We start from the raw sequence: 27994 nt of genomic DNA, 5'->3' as shown, positions 1-27994 counted from the left end.
TATTAAGGCAATGTATGAGAATAGCTTAAAGTGGCATATTCATTCTTTTATTCATACTAGATGCCAGGCATTGTGCTACGCTTTGGACATGCGGCAGGCATGGGACAAGACCTGTCCTGGGCCACTAGGAACTCGTAGAGTATCTGCTGGGGTAGATAAACATACAAAGAAATACTTTTGTAAATAATTTGGAAATAGAAAGATATGTAATTAAATTACAAATTGTTATCCATGTTAAAATGGAGCCAACATGATTTTATGCTAGGGAGTAATGGGATGAGGGAACAAACTTTAGATAGAGTGGCCAGGGATGGCCTCCCTGAGATTTAATCTAAGACATGAACATAGCAGCACCCAGATATATTGTTATAAGCCAGAAACTGAAAGGGTTTTCACTTTGGCTATTCTGGGAAGACAGGGGCGTTTTTTGTTAGTTTGTTTCTTTTACTTATTTTATCTTTTGACTTTTTTAATTAGAAGAAGTTGTAGGTGTACAGAAAAATCATGAATGAAATACAGAGTTCCCATATACCACCCTATTATTAACACCCAGCTTTAGTGTGGTACATTTGTTACAATTTATGAAAGAACGTTTTTATAATTTCGCCATTAACTATAGTCCATCATTTACAATAGGGTTCACTGTGTGCTACAGTCCTATCTAAAAAAATTTTATTCTAGTTGCATATATGCAACCTAAAATTTCTCCTTTTAACCACATCCAAATATCTAATTCAGTGCTGTTAATTACATTCACAGTATTGTGCTACCATCACCACCATCCGTTACCAAAATTTTCAATCAACTCAAACAGAAACTCTGTACAATGTAAACATTACTTCAACAAAGGGAGGCTTTGATCTACAAAGTCTTGTGTCTGAAGAGGAGCCTGCTCTCACCCATATGTTTCTAAGGGGACCTTCCTCTCTTACGGCAGTTCCTATTTCCTTTCCCTGGATTATTTTTCCTCCCTAGCAATTCCTAATATCTAACATATTTTCTAATTTACTGAGCATTTAGTTTGCCAGGATGTTCTAACAAATACTGCAGACCCCAGGCTTACACAACAGGAATGTACTGGCTCACTGTTCTGGAGAATGGACATCCAAACTCAAGGGGATGGCAGGATCATACTTTCTGCAAAGTCTTTGGCTTCATGATGATGATGACTTGCCAACAATCCACAACTCAATCTCTGCCTCTGTCACATGGCTATCTCTCTCCTTCTGTCTCCTATTATTGATTGTCTCCAAATTTCCTGTGTTTATAAGGACGCCTGTCATTTTGGTAAGGTCCACCTTCTGTTTGGTATCATCTTAACAGGCCCTTCAAAGATCCTATTTACAAGTGAGTTCAATCTACAGGACTAAGGGTTGGCACGTGAACATGTCATTGTGGGAGACATGATTCAATCCCCAACACTTTTTCATTTGGCTTATTGTCTGTCCCCCATAATAGAATGTGAATTCTGTAAGGGTCCAGATTTTGTCCATCTTATCTTAATAATATGTTATACCTTACAGGGTTGTTGTGATATTGAAATGAGAAAATGTACATCAAGAATCAGGTTTCGTGCTGGTATATAAATAAGGACTGAGTAATATTATTCACTAATGGATCTTTCTTCCCTCTGTCATCCCTGCTGTCTCCTTTCCAGCCACACTGGCTTCCTTACTATTCTTGATCAAACTGATTGTCCTGCCCCAGTGCCTTTGAACTGACTGCTTCTTTTGCTTGGAACAGTCTTCTTCCAGATATTCTTATGACTTTCTCCCTGTTTCCTTTATTTCCTAGCCAAAGGTTCCCCTTGAGCACCTGTGAAATATCTGCTCCTTACTGTTGTAAGTAAGGACTCAGTCCTTATTTATATACCAGCATGAAACCTGATTCTTTATGTACATTTTCTCATTTCAATATCACAACAACCCTGTAAGGTATAACATATTATTAAGATAAGATGGTTCAAATAAGGGAATCAAAGGCTCCTAGGTTATAAGAGATGGAACCAAGATTTGAAGACAGATCTGGCAATTCTCAAAACTCCCCATCTTTCCTCTATTATGAGGCTCCTCTCCAGAGGCAGAAAGCAAGAGTCAAAATGGTATTCACTGAGCTCTTACTCTGTGCTATTCTTCTGGAACCTGCCAACACAGTTATGAACAAAATGGACAAAAGTTTCTACTGCTGTCTACGCCACCTATTCCCCTCATTTTGCTTTATATTTCTCTATACTTCTTATGACCACCTGGCATATGATATCATTTTGTCAATTGTTTGGTTTTTTTGCCTCTAGAATGTAAGCATAGGAACTAGGTCTTCTTTCTTCTTGATTCACAGTAGGCACTCACTAAATCCTCACAGTAGCTTTAGGAAGTAGCTACTGTTTTTCATTCTCCATGGTACAGAAGAGAAAAATTAAGCTTACATCAGGTAAGCACATTTTCCAAGGTCACAGCTAGGAGATGGTGAAGCCAAATCGAGATCTGTGTCCAGGGCCCATGCTATTGACCACTGTCCTAGGTGGTTCCAAGGGATTTTCTGCACTGTGAGGCCACCTGTCCCAAAGAAAGGATGGCATTTCAGGAGATGCCCTTCTGTTCACAGACAGGGGCAGTGCAGTGCACATTAGTTGGGGATAGTGGATTGGTAATTGGGACAGGAGAAGGGACACAGCAGAGCATAGATTGTGAGGCAAGATGGGTGGAAGCATAGTTGCTGAAAGCTTGACCTGAATTATTTGTTTGAGCTGAATTGCACAGCTCTGGGAGGAGTGGTTTATGGTGGTTAATGACACAAGTTTTTGGGGACAGAGATATTGGGTCCAAATTCCTGCTTTGCCGAATGACCTTGGCAAGTCCCGTAATTGCTTTTGAACATGCATTTCTTCTTCCATAAAATGGGATTAGATAAATAGGGATAATACCCATCCTTAGGGTTGTTTTAAGGCTTAAAAATGACAATGTATACAGTGGTATATACTATGATAAAGATTTCATAAGCCCTCAAGAAATTGCTGCTTCCAGAGCAAGTATGACGTATACTTACTATGCATATATGCAGAGAAAGTTTTGGTTAAAATTTTATATGTTTATACATTAATATTCCCTTTTAAGAAAGATCATCCAAAATGTGGACAATGTGTCATTTCATGGTTATATCAGAAAATTGTCTATCAAAGCCCTCTGACTCTGTCAGACACTGTAATTTTGTTTGACTTAATATTTATCATGGATTACAGCTCCAACTCTATCATGTTGAATGCTAACTTGTAGAAAACTACTAAGATACAAATTATTGTTGTCCAGGGGAGAGACAAATGATTATTACAAATAATTGTCATCTGGAACAAGTTAATCAATTTTGGATATCTAAGAGAAATTCCAGATCTTATTCCCATCTGTCTGCCCATCTGTTTACCTACCTACGTGCCTGCTTACCTATCTATAAGTTTCTTGAATTCTCTTTGGATCAGCTTTGTTGTCTTGCTGGTTCCATCATTCATGATTTTAACTTATTTTTGACCCATATCACTAATGTATTTGTATGAGAATAATTATGTAACATTTTGAACTTTGTCACACAATATAACATAACATAACATCATAATATGTAACATCACGTCTCATAACATAATACAACATAACAGCATATTATAACATGATACATGTATAACATAATGTCTCCTAGCAAAGTATTAGTGATATTTAAGCTATTTCAATCTTGGTGAACCCTACAAGCTAGCTGGTCCTTATGCTGCCACTCCTGATGAGATTGACTACTCAGAATAGAGTTTGCTGTACATTTGCTTAGCAGATGTGAGAAAGGTAGATCATAGGGGTTAAAGGGCTCTGGAGTCAGATTGCTTGGGTTGAAGTTCTGGCTGTGCTATTTGCCAGCTCTGTGATCTTGGACAAGTTGTTTAATAGTACCAACACAATGGGGCCTTGTTAGTTCTTCCTATCTTAGAGGGTATTTTTAGGAGTAAATGAAGTAATGCATATGAGGTGCTTAGCACGGTGGCTGGTATATGGTGTTCAATAAATATTCAGTAGGAGTTTAATAAAGAAAATGGAATTTTTCAAATCTGTTGATAATGTTTGATTTTAATATTCTCTCTCTGCCAACTGTGGTGGTAAATGTACAATAAGACATAGCTGCCTTCTTGTTTTGTTCTAGAAGCCTATCAACTAGAACCTCTGAAGATTTTGTTTCCCATGAAGGGGATTTTATTCTTAGAGAGCCCTACAAATTAAAATATTCCATGCTGATTGCATTTGAAAAATGCCCTCATTATTTATTTTCTAACTTTCCACATTGGGTTGCAGAAAGAGATAACTTATTATTTAGCAGTGACTTGCCCGGTCTGTAGTTTTATTGTCATGTGCACTTTCTAACCCTATTGATCTACCCTGAAAGTCTAATTTAGTGTAAGAGACCACCTGTGATTCTTGTACATTTCAGAATGTGGAAGTATCTTTCTCAGCAACTTGCACATTCTGATTTCCTTTGCACATGAGAGGTGATGTGAAAAAGGCAGCTGAGCAGGGGTTGGCAACCTTTCAGAAATGCTATGCCAAGTCTCCATTTATTCACTCTAATTTAAGGTTTTCTGTGCCAGGATGAACCTCCTCTTCTCCAAATCACTGGAGGCTGAGAACTTCCAAGACAGACTGAGGCTACAGAAATTCAAATTACCATTGTGTGATTGATTTTCTATTTTTTTACTCCCGGATAAACAAGAACATTAAAAATGCTGATGCCAACTTTATGCAGTCCAGAAGGAATGATCCTATATGTGGTGAGGTGGTTGGTTGAGCAGGTTGGAGTTCTGAAATCTTTTGACGCTTTTCATATATTATTTCCTCATTCATGCATGTACACCTATGGCATGCACCTTGCATTCATGTAGTAATTCATTCATTAAATTAATAGCGAGACCCTAACAATGTGCCAGGCTCTCTGATTAGGTCTTTACAGAAATGAAACTTAATTTTTTTGAAGAGTAAGTATGAGGACTTTTTAAAGCACTGAGCACAGTGGTTGATTCATATAGGTTTTCAATCATGAAAGGTATCTTTTTAAAATCTATGACAATAAATTTACATGGTAAAGAATCTAATAGTGAAGAAAAATTGATATAAAAAGCAGCAGTGTTCCAGAGCTTTTTTTTTTTTTAATTCAGCTCTTCTGAATTTTGTCTATATGGTATTAAATTATATAGCCACCCTCGATAATGGGTCCTCCACTGTACTCCCCAGGGAATTCCCTGCCAGTTCTGTCTAGGCTCACATTGGTCAGGGGGCAGGTTTCCCTCTTACCACTTTCCAGGTGTGTGGAGGGGAGTCCTTATAAGTATCCATGCTTGGTGAAGAAGAAGGTTTGGCTCCGAGAAGCCCACGCTTGTCTTCTCATCTTCTGTACTGCTTTCCAGAATTCTGTGAGCATGATAACCATCTCTTTGTCCCACCACATGGTTTCCTCTTCCTTTCTCTTTCTTCTTCTCACATCTCTCTGCAGGCCCATTTTATCTAATCTCTTCAAGAAGAAAAAACCACACAAACGTTTTAGTCTGGCTCTTTGAATCTTTGTTTCACCTTGGGTATGGGCTGGGGCAACTGTAGGGAAGAAAAATTGCTCTAGGGTTACCAATGAGATAAAAGATCTGGAGGGAAATGCACAGAGGACAACTAGATTGATATTTCAAGATGCACCACTGTTCCTTCATTTATCAACTTTAGATATTATTTATTCATTGATTTACCTCTATGAAGAAGGCAGATTTACAGCTCATGCTTCTTCCTTATTTTCCTCTTTTTCCTTTGCTAAAGTTTGATAGTTACATTCATATTTTGGTTCTTCTGGATCTTTGTAATCTTTCTCCACCTTTACATTGTCAAGGTGGCTCAAGTTCTGTTCTATAACCATATAGAAAAGTTCCAAGTTTTGCATACAGGTTGAAGGTTGAAAACCAATAAAAAGAATTTATATTATAGCACTGATTAGCAAAATTTGCCAAAAAGAGACTTTTGGAAAATATTATTGCTTTATTGTTTAAGTTCCTGAATTTGGTAGCTATATTTTCTTCACATAAGGTACTGTCATGATACTTGCAAAATATATATTGAAGAGTTATGAGATCTGCAATGAATTTTCAAATAGTTTAGCAAAAATATGTACGTTTAGAAAGATAAGATGATAGATAGATAGAAAGAGAGATCGAAAGAATTGGAGATTGAATCATGCCCCCTATAAAAGGCGTATTCAGGTCCCAACTCCTGGTCCTATGGGTGGGAACCCATGAGTAAATACGGCCTTTGAAGGTGCTATTAGCTAAGGTGTGCCCAAACTGAAAGAGGGCTCAAGTCCAACATGGCTCAAGTCCTTATAAGTAAAGAGAAGTAGACATGGAAGGAGAAGACACAAAACAGCAAGAAACTGGAATCAGCAGAACCTGGAGGATAAACAAGACACTGCCTGCGTATCTGTGATGGAACACCAAGGACCGATGGTCTCTGGCAGCCAACCCCAGAATGCCACAGTCACCTCACTGTTGCCTGGGTTTAGAACTTCTAGGCTCAAAACCTTCAACCTATAAATTCCCATTGTTTACACCAATCCATTAAGTGATATTTGTTAGAATATAGCAAACTAAAACAGAAAGATAGATATAGCTAAATAGATGATAAAAGATGCAAAGTAAATGTGGCAAAATGTTAACTGGTGAATTTAGGTGCAGAGTATGCATGTATTCATTCTCTTATTCATGAAACTTTTCTGCTGATTTAATATTTCTAAAAATAAAAAGTCAAAAATACTTAGACCATCTCAAAGTCTAGAATTGTGAACAAGTTTAAAATAGATGAAGGCGATTATGCTTACGTATCCCTCATAAGTTCTAGCAAGTACTGAGTTCAAAAAAGCATATATATGCTTTAAGTTTTTAGAAGTGTAAAGTACTGAGAGGTTAATAAGATGAAGAAAAATAACTGTACATGTCTTTCAAATGACATTCGTTTTAAAAGCATTGGTTTGAATTTGACTTTTTTTTTTTCAGCTCAATTGCAATTACTAGTCTAACAGAAGACTCATCAGTAAGATGGGTAAATGTGTGAACCAACCTTAAACCAAGACAGATTGAAAATAAGCATGCTTTCCAGCTTCTTAAATAGCTTTCTTTTATACTGACTCTGTGACATGGATTAAAATTATTATAGTGAATTAAAAGCATTGTGTTTATGTCATCTAACACATGAAATATTATTGCTGTAGGTCTTTCAGTGCTTACACCAATATAGGAGTTGACAATTGTGAAGCGAACAACTAGGCTACTGGACCTTTCCTATGCATTATTTTTCTGATATATGATTGTACTGTTTTTAACACCACATCTCAATTTTCTGACACATTTTTTCACTTTTATAGTTCTAAGAATTTGCAGCATCACATTCTTCTCTAACTCTATGATCAAGCCACTAAGAAAAATTTTTTTAAGTATGAAAGTTCAGAGTGTACTTAGTGTAAAGAGTAAGACAGATTTTGGCCTTGATCTTGCTTACTAATCAACTTGCATTGATAAATTATTTGCTAGAATTTTCATTTAAATGTGCATGTCTATATTAATAAGTGAGGTTGGACTATATTAGCCATGTCAAATTTTGGCATTAGGCATCTGCTAGCTTTATAAAATGGATTGGATAACTTTCTTTTTATTCAGCTTGGAAACATTCTTTAGCATAATCATTATGTGTTTTTTTGACATTTCAAAGAGTTTTATCCAAAGAGATGTGTCGGCCTAAATTTCTTTATGGAAATAGTTCATTGATGACATTTTTAGTTTCTTTCATGATTATTTCTATGGTTTTAACTCCTTCAGTCAAATTAGAAATATTTATACATTCTTAGAAAATTACCTTTTCATTGAGATACTCAAATATCTTAGCATAAAGTGTCTATTAGTGTTATATGAAACATTTAAAATCTCACATATATGTTTTTATGTTGCCTTTATAATTTCAAATTTGCTTTGTGTTTTCTCTCTCTCTGTCTTTATTAGATTTCCCAAGTTTGCCCATTTTGTTCAATTTTCTGACAAACCAGCTCTTGGCTGTATTTATTTGTCCATTTTAGAATGTATTTATTCCAAATTTTATCTTTATAATTTTCTTCCTTTTTTTGTTCATAGTTCATAGTTCCCTTAGTTTGCCTGGGATATTCAGGTATATATATATATATGCCTATATTATTCCACCATAATTTCTAAGAGCACACTCATGGTGCGTTCTTTCTCAAAAATATGTCAATTTGGTAATAAATTATGTGGCTACCCTAATGATAACTGAATTATACAATTTCCCTTAAATGCAACTTTAGAAGCAGCCTGGAATTGAAAGGCATGCATTCACACCCAGGGCAGGGTGATGTTATCCCCACGGAGGGGAAGGTTGGAGGTTGGGGACGGGAGAGAAAGCGGTGTCAAAAATGCTGTGTACTACAATGATTTGTGGTCACAGGTATACAGTCCTTCTGTGACATTAAAATTTCATGGAGGCAGGTTTGCAATTAGGAAAAAAACGTCTAAACAAACTTCTTAGGGGGACAAGAAAGAAAAAAGTTTGAGAAACAATGTTGTGATGCTGTTTAAATATTGCCGTTGATGATTTCATTTCCGTTTTTGAAATGATCACTATACAGGTGTTTTATAACTTGTAAATTATCGTCATTTTTGTTTAACAATAGGTCATTGTTTCACCACTGAAATGCTGTCGTGGTCATCCTAACGATCTCAGCATTGTCAGCACCATCGTCCTTTCTATGTCCTTGGTTGACTTCACCTTTCAGCAGCATCTGACCCAGTTGACTCCTTCCTCCTCCTTACAGCATGAATATTGTCCACCTCCCAGGATTAAAATCACTCCATAAAGCACTCACAACTGTAGCCCATCTCTCTAGATTTCCCCCTGAGCTCACTGGCTATTTCTTTTCCCTGGCTATATGTTTGCTGGCTTTTTCACCTCCAGTGCTGGAGTGCTTCAGAACTTGAGACTGGGTCCTCTTTTCTCCCTATTGATATTTTATACTGAGGTGACCTCATCCAATTCCATTGCTTTAAATCCGTTGCTATAGCTTTATACCTTTTTAACCCCAACACCTACCATCTATAGCCTCCACACCTGCGTAATTCACTGCCTACTAAGTATTTCCATGTGGCTGCATAATCGTTTTCTCGATTAGGTACATCTTCAGGCTAGAATTTTCTTTTCCCACCTATTCTTCTCCTTTCCTCCCCATAGCAGTAAATGTCACTGCCAACACCCAGTTTCTTAAGCTCCATACCCATGAGGCACGCTGGAGTCTTCGCTGTCCTTCCCCCGCATCCAGTCCATCAGCACATCAGCCAGTTATATCTCCAACCTGCTTGCTTCTCTTGAGTTTCCCTGATACTTTCTGCTGCAAGACTCATCAATTTTCATGTAGATTCTTGACTGGCTTTCTGCTCCTGCTCTCATCCCTCGCCCCCACCATTCACCATTCACCTGTCATCCATGCACCACAGACCTACTGAAGTGATCTTTTAAAAATATAAATCAGATTTCTCAACTCCCTTCTTTAAAACCTTTTGTTTTTCACAGAAGTGGAACCCTGCCCCCTTTTCCCTCCAGCCACGTCGGCCTACTCCAACCTCTAGAACATGTGGCATCTGTTCCTACCATCGAGTCTTCAACCTGCTCTTTCCTCAGCCTGGCCTCTCTTGGGATTTGATCTTCACTTGACTCATCATTCTGGTCTAAAAAGTCTCAACTCAGTTGTCACTTCCTCAGAGGCCTGACTTCCTAGCACCATAACAAAAGTCAGTCCTTCCCTGTTGACTCTTTATTAAATGGCCCTGTCCATTTTTCTTTTTAGCATTTGTCTTAGTGTTTGATATGGCCACCTGTTTCTTATCCACCTCTTACCACCCCACGTCAGCTCTGTGACAACGAGCTGCTTCGTGGACCACAAATACTCAGTACCTAGAACAGCGCCTGGCCTACACTGGGGATTTGTGGGAATATTTTTTGTAGTGTGGACTTTTGGCTTAATTCTCATGGATTCAAATGGTGCATGTTAAATCATTAAATACTGAGGGTTTGATCAATTTAGGGCTTTTTGTTTATTGGTCGGTTGATGTTAAAATCATGCAATTCATCAGATTTTGTGTGCTTGAAATTTTATGGGATTTGGTGAGGTGTATGCCTGTGTGGGAAAGGTTTCTTTTTTATTTCCTTTCAGATGATTAGTTATACCATGTCAGTATTGCTCCAGAACTTCCATAAATGCTGGCTTGAGGGTGTGTATCCAGTATTGGCAATTCTACATTAATCTATATTCAGCTATCAGGTTGGTTATTTTCTCCTTGACTTTCTGCTATTTTTCTTTTTTCTTTTTCCCTTTAAAACAAAACAAACCAGTTTTGGCAAACCCTTACCCAGATAAGCAGGGACAATTTATAAGAGGTAAAAAATACCAATTTGTTTGAAATCATTTTTTGGATGCAGAGGTTGCTTTATTGACTAAATTAGAATTTAGAAAATATTTATGGGCTTAATATACTTAGCCACTCATCTGGGTGATTAAAATTGCCTATACTTTGGTTTTTTCCAGAAGAATCATGCATGGTCTTTTTTCTTAAACCCAAAATTATTTGAGTTGATGTAAATATCCCCTACCTTGATTAATTATGCTCTTGGTGGAATTTCTTAAAAATCATCTATGAACTTATTACCAGGCAGCCTTGAGTCAGTGATCACTCTCTTAAAGAAAACTCTTATTTTACTTATTTTTTTCTAATTGGTAAATATAGATATTTTTGGTAAGGAAATAAAATAGAAATTATTCCTATTCCTGAGAAAGATGGTTTCCATTTTAGTGTATTTCCCTTCAGTCCTTTCTCTGATATATGATATTTTTCTCTTCCACTTTGAGATATGCTCTGTGATTTGTCTTTGTAATAAAGAGGATAAATCTACTGGCTCATTTACTTTTATAGACTGCCACCTTCTCCACCAACCGAGAAAAAAGTGTGTTCTGGATTTTACTTGGTTTGCAGCAATGTATTCTGGAAGAGTTATAAAATGTAGGTTTTGTAACCCGAATTTGGCCCACTCTTTGTCAGAAAAAATAACTTCCAGCACAGAGGGGAAGCTTTACATATCATCCATAGAGCCAATGCTTTTGATGCATATTTCATGATCACGGCTGAGACTTTTCCAATCTCAGAGTTCTGTATCATTCATTCACTCTGTTAAAGCGCAAGATTATTTTTGGCTCTTTGTATCGGTACATAGGACTCCCCATTACTGATCTGCATGAACCATTTATCAAGTCAAGGGTTTAATCTATCAAAGTCAGAGCTTCTTTGTTCTGGCTCTCTCTGCCTTACCTTCCCATATGGTATTGTCTCCTATGTGTATACTTTTGGCTTATAAAAAGTTATATGGAATGCAAAGGTTTATCAAGTTTCTCCTCTTTTTCAAAATAAGATATTATGGAACAGAGTTACATTTTATAGGAAATGATGATAATATCTTCTGGAACAATTTCTAGAATGGTATTTTAGTCTCCAAACCTGCTTCTTCACAAGTATTCCGGGTTGTGCTCTTGCCAATAGCTTTTACTCTTTCTACTCATCTAGTCTAAACATCTTAATTGTCTTTCCCTCAAATTGCTAAATCCTTTGGATTCTACCTTCTGGAATTTCTTGAGTCCACCCTCTATCACCTTTGTTTACTGAATTCATGATACTGCCCATCGTCGTCAAAGAAACAAGACAATCTGTTTAGAATTATGCTGGTGGAATCCAGAGGTAAAAGCCAAAGCAACTTAAGAAATTCATTCAATAACACGGAGCACCTGCTGTGTGCTGGACCCTATTATAGGCTCTGTTGATACACAGCAAACAAGAGAGTGAAAACGTTTCTGCCTCTTGGAGCATACATTCAAGTAGGGGAATGGGGGAAAGAGAGAGAAAAGAGCACGAGTGAATGAAGCAGTATGTGAGTGGTATTAAGTTCTATGAAGAGAAGTAAAGTGATGAAAGGATAGAGGGGCATCTGGGGAGTGGACAGGGAAGGTGTAGGTCTAAAGTAAGCGATGGAGATGATAATGAAAATTAAAACATAAGTCTCATGAACAAAAAGAGAGTGCAACAAAAGGCTTTCTAATTCCTTCAGTCCTAATTTCCTGAATTTCCTAGTCCTGATACCAGAGGTGGAAATGGAGTGTTAATCCATGCCTGAGCATAATGCAACAAGAATCACGAGAAGCTCTTCTCCCTCTCTTTGAGCCACCCTCCTTGCAGGTCATTCCTTTGAGCGAAACCTTATTGAGATCTAAATATAAGAATTGTGCTCCAGTGAGGTATGCCCTCCGTAGGTAGCTTAGGATATACAAGATGTTCCAGGGGCCAGCCAGAGTGAGACGCAAATAGGGCTCATGTATAATATTTAGTGTATCCTTACTGCCAATAGGAAAAAAAAATCTAAAATCTTTAGCCTAATATTTGTGACCCTTCAGCAAATGGCCCCATGATAGTTTTCCAGCTTTAGTTCCTGATTCTCCCCAGTCACGCTCCCCTACACATGTCTTCTGACTTCTTTCCTTATTGTCTTTATTTGTTCTTTTCTTGTTGGGAGACCCTTCTCTCCATCCCTTCAGTGTCTAAATTCTATCCACCCTACTAGGCTCAGCTTGAATGCTGCTTCTTCAACTAAAGCTTAATGGATAGAATCACCTCCTCCTCAGAATGTTAATAACAAACTTTTTTTTGACACTTGTTACTTTGTATTATATTTACTTATAAATGTGTGTGTGCTGCAATGTTCCTTTCACACTTAAAGCTCTTTGAGGGCAGGATTCTACTCTGAGTGAACTTTCATCTCCCTCCCCCACCCCAATGCCAGCAGTGCCCAGCATGGGTGAGGGAATGATTGGCAAAAGTACTTGGTGGCATAGTCAATGAAAATACTGTCAAGTTAGAGTGCCTCTAGATGAAGGTGCTGGAAATGGTAAAATGTTACAAAATGCCTAATTAGCAAAAGAAATGGACGGTTTAGCTGGGATGGAGGAGTGGAGAGAAAAGTAATGATAGGCAAGTTTTTTGTCTTCATTTATTTTTCTTCTCATTTTTAGTCTTTTTGTTACATATCTTTTCAGTAACATTCATCAGTGTTCACCAGTTCCTTTTTTGAAGCATTTTCTCCCCTCAGTGTCCACTCTATGATGTGATCCTTTTCATCTCTTTTGCTGATTTCTCTTCCCCTCTCCAGTGTTTAAATATTGGAGTTTGTCAAGGTGCAGTCTTAGACACTCTCATCTGATTGATGCATGTGGCTTCAATTACTATTTCCGTGGAGGAGGGTAACAAAGTTATACACCCAGCTCAGACAAAGCCTCAGAACCCCCCACCCCCACCCCACTGCTCACTCAAAATCTCCTCCTAGGTGCTGCCATGTCACCCCAGACTCAGCATGTACAAACAGAACTCGTGAAACTTTCCCACTCTTCCCAGTTTTAGTAAATGGTATTGTTGGCTTTCCAGGAGCCCAAGCCAAAATTCTAGTAGTCAACCCCAACACCCTTTGTCCCTCACTCCTCATATCCAGTCCATTTCCAAGCTCTCAGTTTTTACCTCCTATAGAAATCTAGAATCCATTTAGAGAGAATATCTCCAAGCCACCATCCTAGAACAGAACGTCATCATCTCTTGCCTGGACTCTAATAGCTTCCAACTGGGCTACCCACATGGGTAGGCATCCAGAATTAAACCCAGGTCTCCAGCATGGCAGACAAGAGCGCTGCCTGCTAAGCTACCATGGCCAGCCCCCAGGTGACTTTTTAAAATGCAGATTTTATCATCTTCCCAAAACTCCTTCTGATTCCGCCCCTCCTCGCTCCACCCTCATCTCACACTTAACCTACTCTCCTCACCTTCCCTTGGTTCCCCCTTCAAGCCTGGAGGATCAACTGCCCCCTCTGTCTAAGACATTCTTCTCTCCCCTCATCACCTACTAACCCTTTATATCTTTTACTCTCAGAAAAATCATCAGTTCCTTGAGGAAGCATCTGACCTTCCTGAGTAGGCCAAATTCATTATTATAATATCTCATAGCACCATGCTATGAAAACCCCTATTGCTATTATAATTTTACATTTATTGATAGTGATTTCTGGAAGCGAGGTGGGGAGGTGGAGAGTTGTAAGAGTCAAAATAAGAAAGTAGGGGTCAATTTCTGAAGAACTTAGTATACTATGTTAAATTTTGGACTTTATCCTGGAGATAGTGGCAGCCATTAAGTTGTTTCAAGAGGAAATGACAGGATCAGATTTACATTTATAAGATAATTCTGACTTCAGTGTAGAGATTGGTTTGGAACTGGGCAATCCAATTCATATGGGGAGACAGTTTGGGTCTGCTAAAATAGGAGATGATAGTGTCAATTTTAGGAAGAAGTGGGCTGATTAGAGAGCATTCAAAAGTAGAATCAACTAGGATGGATTAGACTTGAAAATACGAGAAAGAGTGAGAAAAATGACGTGAGAAATGTTGCAGGATTTCAAATCCCATCTATTGGTTAATGACTCCAAAATGTATATGTTTAGCTCAGACATCTCTCCAGTCTTTTAGATTCTCATACTCAAATGCCAAGTCAGCTTCACTTGATTTTCCAGAGCCACTGGAAATCAACCTGCCAAGAGTGTTCATTCCACCTTAGGGTGTTAATGTAGAAACAAACAGATCAGTAAATAAATACAAAGTTATTACCATGTAGATGAAAGAGGAGCATTATGTGATACTTCTCTGAATGATTGTATGTTGAAGAGAGATGTACTCTCATTCTACATTAGAAAGAATGAGTCAACCAGAAATCCCTGAGGTGGAATGGACACTCTTGGCAGGTAGATTTTTATCTCTAATGTATACAAGCAGGGTCTAACTGACCATAAGTTGATGGCTTCAATCTTTTTTATCCTTCTCTTTTGCATTTGTATGGCCCTTTATTAAAGCTCCCATATTTTCTCCTTACATACTAATTATAAGAAGTCTCCCTATGTTCTTCATTGTGTGGTAAGAGCTCTAAGAACAAATACCATGCTTTGTTAATTTTTCAATACCTGGAGCCTAATGCTAAGCTGTAAAATCACTTAATAATCACTGCTGTGATGAAAATGAAGATGTTTGGACTCGATTTCAAATATCTTCTACCCGAGCTGTTTATTTCAGTTTAGTATATTTATATTTAGTAACAAATATATCTGTCTAATTTCTTGCTTAATAATGAAAATACAATGTGTTGAGATAAACTATCTCTTGTATCTAGTCAATATGCCTATTATTAATTATTTGTGCTAAATTATATTATGCATTAATTCACTTCCATTCCACACAGTATATGGCATTTGTATTGTGCAAAGGCATAAATGTCTGTGTTTGTACATAATAAGTAGGTTGGGGAATTTGCTGATTGTATATCTTAGTTGTTATTAATATTGATTGTCAAGTGTACATTTCAAGTTTAGAATCTCATTGGCCTTTTGGGAGTCAGCATCCCAATTGAAAAGGAAATTTTAACCTTTCCTTTCATATACTCTTGTTCATTTAATTCTGCCAATCGGAGATTTTGTGTCTAAGAAAAGAGAGCTAGAGGCTAATTAAAAGACGGATGACAAGGGTTTCACAGCCACCTGATTTCTCCGCAAAAGAGCAATGAATTAAATGTAAATGAGTCAGAAACATACCTTAGGGATTTTTTTTCACTATGTTTAAATTTAATGTGTTTATATTTGAAAATATAAAGCTGCTAGATAAGATCAGTTTCAGTTTTCCTTCTTTGTAAATGAAAAAAATATTATAATATACTTGAAAAGTTTTAAAACTCATTATCACTTAAACCTTAGCTATTCCAGATTGTTATTCCCTGTCAAAAATGGTACTATGTTTTTGCCAGAATAGTATTGTGAAATTGAGAACAAAGAACATTCGTATTTCTATATTTGTATTTCATATATATAGAAATATGAACAAAGAACATTCATATTTCTATATATATATATATTTCATATATATGTTAGAAACATATATCAGGTCTTTGTTAAATGGGTGAGTAGACCATGGAAATGAATGACTCAACCTCCTAAAGGATCATACTTTGGGCAGAATTATTAAAACAAACCCATCCCTTGAAAAACTCTTTAAAATTAAATTCCTTTCCCAGATTATCCACAGTAAAGCTATTTTTGTTTTAACACTACAGTGCTTAGAATTTTCCATGGTATTTTAAATAATTCCATGACATAAGAATCTGTGGCTCTGATGTCTTTGTCAATAAAAACCAATGTGTTGTCCACATAATTAAGATTTTTTCAAAGAATTCCCAAGGGCTTTGAGTGTATATGTTTAAAGAAGGTCCTAGAATTATTTTAAAATAGTGGCAGGCATAGTCTTCCAATTTTTCTATGTTCTGAAAATTAATATGCTAAGAGAGCCAGTTCAGTTACCTTATCTCCAATTTTCTGAAGGTTAGGTTCATTAGTTTAATTCATAGGTATAGCACTTGTGTCAGCTGTATAGATGGATACATCTATAAATAAAATTTCCCATTTTCAGTCTCTCTTCTATCTGTCTCTTCTTTACTTCCTTCCTACAGCCCTTATATTATCCATAATCTCTGGCTATACTTATGTGTTAGGTGTGAAATTATAATGTTGCTCGTATCAGAAAAAGTCATTGCCAGCTATTTTTGAGTCCCTCCCTTTCTCTGTTCACATTAAATGATTTCTTTATTTTAAGAATTAACTTCTTGAATTTTTTTCTCTAAGTTAATTCAGAATTGATTTCAGAGTTACTTACCTCTATGCTGTGTTTTCTTTGTAAATCAATCTTTGTATAAAATATTAAATGTCTAACCCAGCTTAGTCTTGCCCAGTGCACCCTTTTGTGCTTTCAAAGCTGTTAAGTATTTTGTGTATTCAAACACATGATCTTCTATTGAAAACCTAATTGACCCCTCTGAAATTTTCTTTTTTTCCTGGCTCTTAATCCTTAAAATGGAGTATTCACTATTTATGTTGTTCAAATTTGAAAGTAGATCTTAAGTAAAAACAAACAAACAAAAAATGTGCACAGTCAATTCTAGCTGATTCCTGAATCTGCTGGAAAAATACCTATGAGTTCCCCCCCACCCCCCCACCTCTGCCCCATCCCCTGAATTAGCTACTTAAACAAAGAATGAATGTGGCAATAATAAAAATAAATATAGGGTGGACCACTGTGGCTCAGCAGGCAGAGTTCTCTGGGAGAGCTGGGTTCGATTCCCAGGGCCTGCCCAATTAAAAATAAAAATAAAATAAATAAATATAAGCCTACTGATTGTAAATGGACTGCCCATGTCTCATGGTCTTACTCCCATTTCAAATTTACAACTTCTAGATCCTTCCCTATTTTGTGTGATTTCTTATGATTCTGTATGTACAAAATGGTTAAATAAAAAGTTCTCACCGAGCAGGTAACAAGGCACACTTGAGGTCAACAATTGGCCTCAATCAAGAAGTTACTTTTTCTTCTGTGTAAAAACTGTTTCCCATCTCCCTGATCTGTCAGAAAACACAAGTGCCAAAAATTGAAAACTATAGCTCTAGCTAAGTACTACTATTCCTGGGTGTGGGATTAGGAAGTCAGCATTTTACAGGGCAAGTAGAAAAAAACAAGCCCCCCTAGAAACACAGTTGATGAAGTTTCTGATAAGTAAATTGTAAACCAAGGCTCTAAAAGGAGAGATTGAACAGTCTTTGAGGTAAGTATTAAAGATTCAAACATAAGGCAGTGTCCATTCCAGCAGCTCAGTATTAGAAAATGAGAGTGTTGGACCCTGAGGCAGAGAACCAGTGAGACAGCAAAATCTGGACAAGGAAAGACAGAACAAGTTATAGACTATACTAAAAAAAGAACATTCTCTGTGTGACACTTGGATGATTTCTTGATGTGGAGGAAATGGAGGTTAATACCAGAGACATATGGCTCATTATTCATGTAATTATGCTTGTCACCCTATATAGTAAACTAAATATAAAATTCTCATTCCATAGTATGCATTCAATCACTAGTAGTTTTTCCCTTTCATCTGTACCTCAAATGAATATTGGTGTATAGAAGACACATAAATGGTTCAGACACGGACATAACAACGGTAAAATCTTGCCCTCAAAAGACTTTCAGGAATGGGGTAGATGGGCAAGGAAAGAACTGATAATGTATGGAAAGTGGAGTGCATTTTGGGAACATGAAGAAGGGATATTTATCTGAGTCCTTGTGGCAAAAGAAATAATGTAACTAAGACCCAGGGGATGGACCAGATTATAAGAGGCTAAGGAAGAAGATTCCAGAAGCATGTAGAAAGGTTTGGAAGAAAGAGAAATGGGGCAAAAGTTCAATAATTTTTTTTTTTTTTTTACTTTTTATTGTATAGTATAACATATATACAAAGCAAAGAAATAAAAAAGCAATAGTTTTCAAAGCACTCTTCAACAAGTAGTTACAAGACAGATCCCAGCATTTGTCATGGGCTACCATACGATCATCTCACATTTTTCCTTCTAGCTGCTTCAGGATATAGGAGGCCAGAAGGAATCACTATTTTGTTTATCATCACCATTGACTTTTTTTTTCTTTTTTTGTGTGTGTGCATGAAAAATAACATATATACAGAAAAGTAATAAATTTCAAAGCCCAGCACCACAATTAGTTATTGAACATAATTCAGTGTTTGGCATGGGTGTCAGTTCCACAATTTTAGGTTTTTATTTCTAGCTGCTCTAAGATACTGGAAACTAAAAGAGATATCAATTTAATGATTCAGCATTCATATTCATTTGCTAAATCCTATCTTCTCTGTATAGCTCCACCATCACCTTTGATCTTTCTATCCCTCTCTTTAGGGATGTTTGAGCTATGGCCTTTCTAACCTTTTCATGTTAGAATGGTCAATCACTAGTATGGGGTAGGGAGATGGAACTATCTGATGTTCTGGAGAGGCTGGGCCCTCTAGGTTTCAGGACTTATCTGGTCCAGGGACACTTCTGGAGATAGTATGTTTCTGGAAAGTTACTCTAGTGCATGGGACGCTTGTGGAATTTATATGTTGCCCTAGGAGTTCTTTAGGATTGGCTGGAACGGTCCTGGTTGGAGTTTGGCAGGTTATGATACAGAGCAAAAGTCTAACTGAAGCTTGCATAAGAGAAACCTCCAGAATAGCCTCTTGACTCCATTTGAACTCTCTCTCTCCCACTGATACTTTATTAGTTATACTTCTTTTCCCCCTCAATGAAGTTTTATTGTTATAAAATTCCAAAGTAAAAGTCCTTTCTTGGTGTATTGTAGAGGACTCTGATTTGGATGGAACTCAACTGTGATTTCAGTTAAGAACCAATGGCATGGGTGTTTTGGGGGTTGATGAAAATGTTTTGGCGATGGATGGCAGTGCTGGTTGCACAACATTGTAAATATACTTATTGCCACTGAATCATACTCTTAAAAATGGTTAAAATGACAAATAATATGTTCTATATATATGCTACCATAATAAAATTTAAAAAAAAAGAATTAAAAATTATGGTATGGCTGGGTTCGGTGAGTCATGGTTGTGCAGCTTTTCACCTTAAAAGGTCTTACAATGTAGCTTGCCAGATAGTGTGCTTTTTTCTGTATTTTGCCCAAAACTTGAGCAGTTCTTCACCTCAGCAGCACGTAGTAAGAGAATGCCCCCTAGTAACCTGGATAAAAATATGTCCTCTAAACAGGGTCCATGAAACACAAGCATAAAAACATGCTACAAAAGCACCTCTGCCTTTCAAAGAGCCACATAGGCCATTGCTGGAAATTCGATTTGTAAAGTACACAGAAAATTGTACCCATCAGCTCGTTTCACTTAGTTTTATGCTACTGCCCAGTTTGACCCCAGAATAAGGAGAAGGAAGTTCACCAGAGAATGCTTACCCCTTTCCAACTAGCTCTTTATGCTCTAGCCCAGGACATGGCTCATTTTTTTTTCCTTTAAATCTTTTAGGCTTTGTGGACCCTGTGTTTCTTGTTACTACTCTGCTGGGTCATTGTAGCATGGAAGCAGCTATAGATGATATGCAAATGAATGAACATGGCTGTGTTCCAATAAAACTTGATCTACAAAACAGGCTCCAGGTCAGATTTGGCCGACAGTCATAGTTTGCTGACCTGCTCAGGTCAAATAAACAACAGTCCTCAAAAGTGCGGTATCTTGGATCCCTGCACATGTTGTTTCCATCATCTTCTCCCTCTGCCTGGTTCGATCCTCGTCATCCTTCAGCTTTGGATGTAGAGGTCCCTGAGCCCCCAAATCTTGGTTGTGTGTTCCCCTCATATTCCCTTAACACAGTGAATCTTCCCCTCCAGAGCAGAGTCTGAGTTCTAGGTGCCTGTTGTTTTCTCTCTCTGCTCAGAGTGTCAGCTCCATGACTTTGCTTTTTCTCCTCTCTGTGTCCCCAGCACCTGAACAACAGTGCCTTGTTTAATACTTAATGAAAGAAATTGTTCATACTTTCTCTGATTTTGTTAGGGATCTAAGGTATAGCAGATGAAATTTACCTGTGGCTTTAGAGTTTATCAGCCTCATCCTCATTATTAGCCACCATATTCTCACAAAGCAAACGTTTAACTATATCTTAGCTCCCATAGCATTCAGTGGACAGTGGCCCTCAATAGTTTTGTGTCTCCTTACCTCCCAGCTGGAATGGAAGATGTTAAATGGGCAAAGCCATCTGGGCAGTCTCTAACACTAAGGTGCCTCGAGCTGGACGCTGCATATCTCATGGGCCTTGCTTTTGCCAGTGATAGAGCTGCATGGTGAGCTGTGTAAGGTGGAAGACAGCACCTCTCTAACCCCAGCAGTTTTTTATTTTTATTTTAGAGGGGATCATAGCATTGAGCTCTCTATGCTCCAGTGTTTTACAGAATTTCTAGAGAAATGTCTCTTTCCTTTTTTACTATAACCTGTTATCTCCCTAGAACCCAGCATAAATCCATGGGACTAGCCTGGAGTCAGAATCAGATGTAATCAGAGTAGCTCTTCCCTCCACAAATACTAAGGTTTTGCTTCTGGGTCCAGATCACTGGGCTCAACCCTTGGGAAAATATTTCCCAGGCAGCTCCACCCTCCCTCACAGACACACACTTCTAGGGGTCTACAATCCCCCCTTCCAATGTTTTGACTTGCTCAGACATCACTTTGAATCCTAGCCAGAGCAAGCTGAGGCCTTGGCCACAGAAGAAGACTCATATTTTCCCTGTCCCTCTCGAAGGCAGAACAACAACTAGTAAGTACTTACTCAGAGCTTACGATGAACCAGTAAAATGGTTATTATTATCTGCAACCATTTACTTCATCTACAGCCTTCACTCTACCCTCTTCTCTCTCAGAATCTCGGAGAGTAGAAATGAAAGAGAAAAATGCTTTGACTTACAGTATTGCTGAGACTGAAGTGGAAATGTTCAAAGACCACTTAGATATTAGGTAATGTTATTTCTATAATAGGTAGAAAATTCCAAATCCAAGATATTCTGAGCCTTGAAAATCAAGGGGTAAATGAAAATTCCCTTGGATGATTAAACTGCTTTCTCTTTTCAAAGAGCTAGGTTGGAACACTGTAAGGCTATCCACTAAGTGTTTTTTACTGTTTGATTCTGAAGTATGGTTTCAGCCACAAATAGATGTTTGCCCGAAAATTGAAATCAATTTGTACAATAATGTAGAGAACATAATGCATCTGGCTGGTTTTCCCAGTGCCAAAGCAGCAGGGCCCAAGCAGGAGAAATGTGTCTACGCCATGTTGACCCTTCCATCAGGTATAATATTCATCCCTGGAATGGAGAGACACCCAAAATGGTTCTCAATACTGTATACTGCAAATAAAAAGTAATAACTTAATAGCGATAACCTGGTGAACTCATTTGTGACACAGAAACTGGCTACTGTGGGAATATATTAGATCCCAATTGCTTTGTAAAAAAGGTCTTCTTTCCAAACTTGATTGTTAGCATAAACAGATAATTCACCCACCTTTCAATTTAATGACTTCCTTTTTACTTCCAAATGTTTGCCTTCTCATATTTCAATCTTCAATGGTTAATTCTCATTTGAAAAGACCATTCCTTTTAAAGAAGTGTCCACAGACTAAAACATGCTCTTTTTGACCCAAAGAAACTGTTTCTTCATAAACTCATAAGCATTAACATAGCTTTTACAGAGTCACTTTTGCCATTTCATTTTATCTATCTATCGATCGATCTATCTGTCTGTCTATCTTACTGAACATTTGGGAGCAGGTTGCACACGTCATACTCCTTGAACACATAACACTTCCATGTACATTCCCGATGAATGAGGATATTCACTTAAGTAATCACCTTATGGGCTGTTGTCAAGTTTAAGAAATTTAATGTTGATATGAAGCTTACATTCTGTATTCCATTTTTTTTTCTCATGTCCCAACTATGTCCTTTTGAGCCTTTTCTTCACCATTCTTAGATTCCATCCAATGTCATGTCATGCATTTAGCTGTTATCATCTGGTAGGTCTATGTTTAAGTTTTCGAGGAACCACAAAACTGTTTTCCACAGCTGTATACTATCTTATGTTCACACCAACAGTGTGCTAAGGTTCATATTTTTCCACATTCTTGCCAGTACTTGTTATTTTCCATATTTATAATAAGAGCCATTCCTGTGGCTAGTCTTGCTAGCATCCACTCTTCAGAGCACTGGACTGAATACCAAAAAGTATGTAAGAATAAGATAAGGATCTCGACCTCAAGGAGATTTTAGTCTAATAGCTACAGCCACAATATATATTTTTATTAACATTACCATAATATAAGGTTGAAAGTAATTGTTTCCATATGAGAAGTGCAGCTGAACTGATATGGAAGTTCAAAAGAGGGAGATACTTGCAGCTGAGAGAACTGCACTGAAAAAGTGACATGAGAGGCATTGAGCAAGGGATAGGTTTTGGAAATGGGGAGTTGTGGTGGAAGGACATTCTAGAATAAAAGCAACAGTAGGAATGAAAAAATTGAGGTGGCAAATGCAGGATATGTAGGAGAGGGTAAAGCAAGTAGTTCAATTTAGCAGAAGCTTGTAGACCTGAAATCTGGGAATGGAAGATATATTTGGAAAGAGTAGTTGGGTCAGATTATAGGAAACCTTGATGTCACCTGTTGGCCGTGGTAAGTCCCAGATTCTCTTTCTCTGGTATCAGAACCTCTCCATATCCCTTTCAATATAGCTTTTGAGTGATAATATTTTGTGCTTCATGTTTTGGACTTCAAAAAAGCAACTTGGCCAGCTCAACCTGCTGGAGCCTGGAAGGAATCTTGTGTGAAATGCAGATTTAGGCTTTGATCTACATTTTGTAGGTCAACAAGCTCAGTTACTTGGCAGCAATTACAGGACTCACAAGGATGTTTTCTTGAATAATTTATTTAATGTATTAGGCACAAGCAAGATTGTACTATGAGCCTCCTACTTCCCCCGTTCCTGCTTTTCAAGAGGGAGGTATGAATTGTCCCCAGTTCCTAAATATTTCTTCAAAGTTGATTTGAAAATGGATTTCTACCTTCATAAACATTTAGCTTCCATCCCTAGACTATGTAATAACAGATATTATTTTCTACTCCTAACCGCATTTGTGGAGGACCTAAAAAAATGTTTTGATCTTGGCATGCAAGCCTGTTGAGTATGTCCTTGTTCCAAAAGTATACTTTGGCATCAGGAAATGGAGACAGCAGCTTTTTAAGTGATAGGACAAGCAGGCTGATGAAGAGCTCTGCATGTCTGCTTGGGCAGACGGCACTAAAGCTGCTCCCAGAGTCCTTGACGAACTTATTTCAGTTGGAGGCTTTAATGGAAAAGTTCCCAATTTTGGATCTTTTGGTAGAATTATCGTTTGGTAGAATAATCATTTTGGTAGAATTGTCATTTTGGCAGAATTATCATTTTGGTAGAATTATCATTTGGTAGAATTGTCATTTGGTAGAATTATCATTACCTTGACACTACAGATTTGAAAGTGTAGTGTCAAGAGAAAAACCCAGAAATAGAATAATTTATTCTAAATGATGGTCCTGAGAGCCAACACTCATTTCCATAGAGTGAGTATTTGTTCCTTCAGTTCATCTTCTCCCATTTGTTTTTAGCTGCTGTCCCTTCAATAGATTATGAAGTGGAAATAATATCAAATGCTGATCTATGAGTTGGTGATTGGAAAGCACTCGTTCGTGTATGTGTATGTAGCAAATCTATCTTCTCCCCAAAGTGAGCAATCATTTTTTGCATTGACTTGCCTGCTCATGCCAGCCAGACATGCACCCTACCTCCGTGAAAATTTCTATAAAAATAAGAAATCATGGCAGGAATGACACCATACTTATTATGTACTACTCTCAGGGCATTGATCACCATGACTTTGAAGTGGCAACATTTGTTGAAAGAGGCAAGGTTTGTAGCCAAGAAAACCTGGGTTGAAATTATGACTTCACCCCTTATTTGGTGGCCTCCGGTATGTTCTTGGATTCTGAGGCTGTTTTATCATCTATAAATAAAGGTAGTAATACCTATCTTTCCAAGTTGCTGCAAGGAGCAAATAAGATAATGTATAAAGAACATAGCGTTGGGCCTCGCAAACAGGTGCCTGTGGAAGTTACTGTTGTTCTTGCTATTTTTGTAGTGCTAAATAGGAAGATTCTCCAGGACTATCCTTGAAGATAATAATTCTTCATAAACAAAGGTGAATGTGTGTGCAGGTGAGGGTGAGGTGTGAACACTGGACTGTGGAGACTTTCTTTACTTATGTCTCTTATTTTAGCAGATTTTCTTTAGAATCCTGCTTCCTGATAATGAGAAGGAGGAGAAGGCAACTCATCCATGAGACAAATCTTTTTTTGCCTTAGACCACGGATAACTATTTGCAAGGATGCAATCTGTGATAGTCAAACTTTTGCTTGGTTTGCCAAAATTAAGCTAAAGGAAACAATTGCAGATTTGATATCCAAAAAGTCCTTTCAAGAAAGAGGGTCCTGTAAGTCTGTTCATTCCAGAGTCTAGAAAAGATGATTTCTAACCACCTCCCAACCCCAGCATTCTTCTCTTCTGGTGCCTGGTAAAGATTACATTCGGAACTGAAGGAACACTCCAGGGTGCCCAGTTGCCCACATTCAGGGCCACAGCTGAATTTCTCAGTTCTTTCTCTTGTGATTTATATAGCCCGTAGTCTGACTATTGCCAGTTAGAGAGAAGGAATGCCCGCTCATTTTGCAGTGAACCAAGGTAAAAGAGAACTCTTTTGTCAAGGCAATAATAACACTTAGCACTTATATGGGGCTTTTTATCTTCAAAGGGCTTTCCAAACATTAGCTAATTAAGAAATCTGCACAATATGCAGCAGCTGTTGAAAAAATAAATGTGATGCTTGGGTGTATTAAAAAAAGGAGCAAAAAAACATGACGTCCTATCACAAGCAGCTGTGGTGCTCTGTCTAACTTGTTTGCTTCACTTGGTGGAATAGATCAGCAAAATAGTCCTGCTGCACAGAGTAATAATGGTTAGGGATAAGGCAGAGCTTGCACATAATGGAATATTGTAGGGGTTACAGAATATGTATTTTAAGAGGCAAAGCCAAAGAAAGTTTCACCACCAAATGTGCTGGTTTGAAAGGGTGTATGCCCCCTAGAAAAGCCATGTTTTGATCAAAATTCCATTTCATAAAGATGGAATAATCCCTATTCAATACTGTATGTTTGAAACTGTAATCAGATCATCTCCCTGGATGATGTGATTTAGTCAAGAGTGGTTGTTAAACTGGATTAGGTGACGACATGTCTCCACCCATTTGGGTGGGTCTTGATCGGTTTATTGGAGTGCTATAAAAGAGGAAACGTTTTGGAGAATGAGAGATTCGGAGAGAGCTGTGAATGCTGCAGACCATGAAGAAGAGAGACCACCAGCCAGCAACATTTGGAGATGAAGAAGGGAAACGCCTCCTGGGGGGCTTCATGAGATCAGAAGCCAGGAGAGAAAGCTAGCAGATGACCCCATGTTTGCCGTGTGCCCTTCCAGCTGAGCGAGAAGCCCTGACTGTGTCTGCCATGTGCCTTCTCATTTGAGAGAGAAACCCTGAACTTCATCGGCCTTCTTGAACCAAGGTATCTTTCCCTGGATGCCTTAGATTGGACATTTCTATTGACTTGTTTTATTTGGGACATTTTCTCAGCCTTAGAACTATAAACTAGCAACTTATTAAATTCCCCTTTTTAAAAGCCATTCCATTTCTGGTATATTGCATTCTGGCAGCTGGCAAACTAGAACACCAAATTTTTATTAAACTTTCATAATCATAGGCATTCTGCAGCACTAATGAAACAGACATCTAACACATAGTCAGGAATGTTCTAAGAAGAACCTATTGAAAAGAAAAGGCATTTTCATTCATCATTCAACAAATGTGTATTCAGCACTTACCAGACACTGGAGATATATATTTAAAATTACAGGGGACAGTTTTAAAATTATTGTGGATCTTTCATGGTACATGCCATGTAACTATTGCTCCTTAATTTTACACTGATATTGCCCTATGCACACAGGCACTTGTCAGCATTTTCACTGTTGAGTATTTGGCATATGTGCACTAACATGCCAGTACATAATATGAGCTATCATTTTGGTAATAAAACAAATAAATAAACTAACAACCAAACGTGACTTTTTATTGTGCATTTGGAAAGTGGCCATTTTTCTTTTTCCCTTTTTCTTGCTTTTCATAGCTACATTCATTGACCTAGGCCTGCTCTTCTTTTAAAGTGTATCTTTGGGAGGTACAAATTCCACAGAAATGAGGGAAGGTGGTGCATAAAGCTAAAAGGAAGAGAAATTATAGTGTATGAAAATATGAGTGTGTTAACCCTTGTTTCAGTTTGCTGATGCTGCTGAAATGCAATATGCCAGAAATGGATCAGCTTTTGTAAGGGGATTTATTACAAATTCTAAGGGCTTAAAAATGTCCAAACTAAGGCATTCAGAGAAAGATACCTTGACTCTGAAGAAAGGCAGATATCTGTCACATGGAAAGGCACATGGTTGGCATCTGCTGGTCTTTGTTCCCAGTTCTGTTGCCTTTAGCTTCTGATTCCAGTGGCTTCCTCTTTAGGCATATTTGGGCCCTGGCTTAGCTGCTCTGAGGCAAAACTCTTGGTTTCATCTCTTAGCTTAGCATCTCATGGGAAGGCACCTGGCAACGTCTGCTGGCCTCTGGTTCCTGTCTAGTTTTTGTTGGTTCTCCTAGCTCCTGGTTTCTCCTAGGGCTTCTGCATTTTCAAATATCTGCATCTAAGCTTTCTCCTAAAATGTTTGTCTGTGTCCACTCTTTTAAGGACTCCATTTAACTAATCAAGATCCAGGTTGAATGGGTGGGGTCACATCTCCAAGTAATCAAAAGGTCACACCCACAATTGGGTGTATCACATTTCCATGGAAACAATCTAATCAAAGGTTCCACCCTACAATATTGAACCAGGATTAAAGAATATGGCTACTCCCACAAGTGTGGATTAAGATTGAAAGAGTATGGCTTTTCTGGAGTACGCAGCAGCTTCAAATCAGCACAACCCCATTAAAGTAAACATCACCTTTGTAATATACGTTTATACACTTTACTTCCTTTGTACTCAGGGGAGTAAGGGAATTATACTTTTTATTGACTTACTTGTCAAGATGGTGCTGTGAGGAGAAATATTTCCTTATTTAATGAGGGCAAGTCATGGAAGAGATAGCAGGGAGATGAATAAGGAAGAAGGGAATGTGTTTTGGTGATCAGGGAGAACTGAGAGGGAAAGTGTTCATGGAAAACAGGAATATGTTTGCAGAAAATTAGAAATAGGA

The 27994-nt window shown here is 37.8% G+C and overlaps 1 protein-coding gene and 1 long non-coding RNA gene across 5 annotated transcripts in view; one reads left to right on the top strand and one right to left on the bottom strand.

Annotated features, from left to right (window-relative positions):
• The window catches only part of ST6GALNAC3 (ST6 N-acetylgalactosaminide alpha-2,6-sialyltransferase 3), a 563629-nt gene that overhangs the window by 277098 nt on the left and 258537 nt on the right, over window positions 1-27994 (top strand). The gene's annotated exons all lie outside the window — the stretch shown is intronic.
• On the bottom strand, window positions 39-11771 carry LOC143649509 (uncharacterized). Of its 2 annotated transcripts, none has more exons than XR_013159071.1 (3): window positions 11606-11771; window positions 5319-5535; window positions 39-146 (listed from the first exon to the last, which is right to left on the bottom strand). It is a non-coding gene; the product is annotated as an uncharacterized LOC143649509 (long non-coding RNA). The 2 variants fall into 2 exon arrangements; XR_013159070.1 differs by lacking the exon at window positions 39-146 and adding an exon at window positions 2453-2555.

Source organism: Tamandua tetradactyla, chromosome 11 (genome assembly GCF_023851605.1).
Source record: "Tamandua tetradactyla isolate mTamTet1 chromosome 11, mTamTet1.pri, whole genome shotgun sequence".
Classification (NCBI taxonomy): domain Eukaryota; kingdom Metazoa; phylum Chordata; class Mammalia; order Pilosa; family Myrmecophagidae; genus Tamandua; species Tamandua tetradactyla.
The sequence above is the reverse complement of the archived record's forward strand: the minus strand, read 5'-3'. Positions and strand labels throughout refer to the sequence as shown.